Source organism: Canis aureus, chromosome X, assembly GCF_053574225.1.
Source record: "Canis aureus isolate CA01 chromosome X, VMU_Caureus_v.1.0, whole genome shotgun sequence".
NCBI classification, from domain to species: domain Eukaryota; kingdom Metazoa; phylum Chordata; class Mammalia; order Carnivora; family Canidae; genus Canis; species Canis aureus.
The window spans coordinates 11,629,055-11,631,582 of record NC_135649.1 but is presented as its reverse complement, the minus strand read 5'-3'; the positions used below and the strand labels follow the sequence as shown (position 1 = coordinate 11,631,582).

At 47.8% G+C, this 2,528-nt stretch overlaps 1 pseudogene; it reads left to right on the top strand.

Annotated features, from left to right (window-relative positions):
- Positions 1-317: 317 nt before the first annotated feature.
- LOC144308996 (keratin, type I cytoskeletal 18 pseudogene) lies at positions 318-1,629 on the top strand (annotated as a pseudogene).
- Positions 1,630-2,528: the final 899 nt, after the last annotated feature.

Sequence of the window (2,528 nt, the reverse complement as noted above, 5' to 3'; positions counted from 1 at the left end):
TAATTTTTTTTTTTTTGTATTCCTCCTTTAGAACCGAAGACCTTTAAACCAGCGAAGTCCAGATTTGTAGGGATCAGATGTGTGTATTTTACAAGTGGAGTCACTTGGATTAATAATAAGAACTTCACAGTATCCAGTCCTACGTATTTTTCCTACAGACAACTATATAAATGTCCTTGATTCAAGGTATAAAAGGTGTCCTGAAGATACCACCGCATTCTTAAATAGTATCATCCCTAATTGGCATTTAAGATGTATTTTAAAGGTTTCCAGGTCCCTGGCCCGAGCCTGAGCTCTGGCCTCCCGAGTCGCCCTCTGGCTCTCCGAGCAGCATGAGCTTCACCGCCCGCTCCACCTTCTCCTCCAACTACCGGTCCCTGGGCTCCGTGCAGGTGTCCAGCCACCGGGTCCGGCCCATCAGCAGCAGCGCGGCCAGCGTCTATGCAGGCGCAGGGGGCCCGGCAGCGGGGATGGCCGGGGGTCTGGCGGGCATAGGGGGCACCAGGGTGAGAAGGAGACCATGCAAGACCTGAATGACCACCTGGCCTCCTACCTGGAGAGGGTGAGGAGCCTGGAGGCTGATAATCAGAGACTGGAGGTGAAAATTCGGGAACACCTGAAGAAGGGCCCCCAGGTCAGAGACTGGGGGCATTACTTCAAGACCATCGAGGACCTGAGGGCTCAGATCTTTGCAAGTGCTGTGGACAATGCCCGCATCGTTCTGCAGATTGACAAGGCCCGGCTCGCTGCTGACGATTTCTGAGTCAAGTATGAGACGGAGCTGGCCACGCGCCAGTCCGTGGAGAGCGACATCCATGGGCTCTGCAAGGTCATTGATGACACCAATGTCACTGGGCTGCAGCTAGAGACAGAGATCAAGGCTCTCAAGGAGGAGCTGCTCTTCATGAAGAAGAACCACGAGGAGGAAGTAAAGGGTCTACAAAACCAAATCGCCAACTCTGGGTTGACGGTGGAGTTGGATGCCCCCAAATCTCAGGACCTCAGCAAGATCATGGCAGATATCCGGGCCCAGTATGATGAGCTGGCTCAGAAGAACCGGGAGGAGCTGGACAAGTACTGGTCTCAGCAGATCGAGGAGAGCACCACAATGGTCACCACACAGACCACTGAGATCGGAGAAGCTGAGATGACCCTCACGGAGCTGAGACCAGCCCAGTCCTTGGAGATCAACCTGGACTCCATGAGAAACCTGAAGGCCAGCTTGGAGAACAGCCTGAGGGAGGTCGAGACCTGCTACGTGATGCAGATGGAGCAGCTCAACGGGGTCCTGCTGCACCTGGAGTCAGAGCTGTCCCAGACCCGGGCAGAGGGGCAGCACCAGGCCCAGGAGTACGAGGTCCTGCTGAATGTCAAGGTCAAGCTGGAGGCTGAGATTGCCACCTACCATGGCCTGTTGGAAGACGGGGAGGACTTCAGTCTTACTGACGCCCTGGACAGCAGCAACTCCTTGCAGACCATCCAGAAGACCACCACCCGCAAGATCGTGGACAGCAAGGTGGTATCTGAGACCAACGACACCAAAATTCTGAGGCGTTGAGGCAGCAAAACAGGGTACCCTTTGAGGAGCAGGAGGCCAATAAAAGGTTCAGAGGTAAAAAACAAAACAAAACAAAACAAAAACAATAGAAAATAAAGAAGGTTTCCAATGTTTTATTTTTATTCATTTTTTAAGATTTTATTTAAATTCCAGTTAGTTAACATACAGTGTTATATAAGTACCAAGTGTACCATATAGTGATTCAAAACTTCCAAAACCCAGTGCTCCTCACAAGTGAACTCCTTAATCCCCATCACCTTTTTCACCCATCACCCCCACCTCCCCTCTGGTAACTATCAGTTTGTTGTCTATAGTTAAGAGTCTGTTTCTTGGTTTGTTTTTCTCTCTTTTCCCATTGCTCATTTGTTTTATTTCTTAAATTCCACATATGAGTGAAATCATATGGCATCTGTCTTTCTCTGACTGACATATTTCACTTAGCATAATACTCGGTAACTCTGTCCATGTCATTGCAAATGGCAAGATCTCATTCTTTTTCATGGCTAAGTAATATTCCATCACACACACATCATCATCATCATCATCTCATCTTTATCCATTCATCAACTGATGGACACTTGGGCTACGTCCGTAATTTGGCTATTGTTGATAATGCTGCTATACACATTGGGATGCATGTATCCCTTTGAATTAGTATTTTTGTATTCTTTGGATAAATACCTAGTAGTGCTGGATCTTGGTTAGTTCTATTTTTAACTTTTTGAGGAAACTCCAAACTGTTTACCACAGTGTCTGCACCAGTTTGCTTTCCTGCCAACAGTGCAAAAGCATTCCCCTTTCTCCACAACCTTGTCAACACCTGCTGTGTCTTCTGTTGTTGATTTTAGCCATTCTGACAGGTGTGAGATGATATATCACTGTTGATTTGATTTGCAATTCCCTGATGATGAGTGATGTTGAGCATCTTTTCATCTTTCTATTGGACATCTGACTGTCTTCTTTGGAAAAG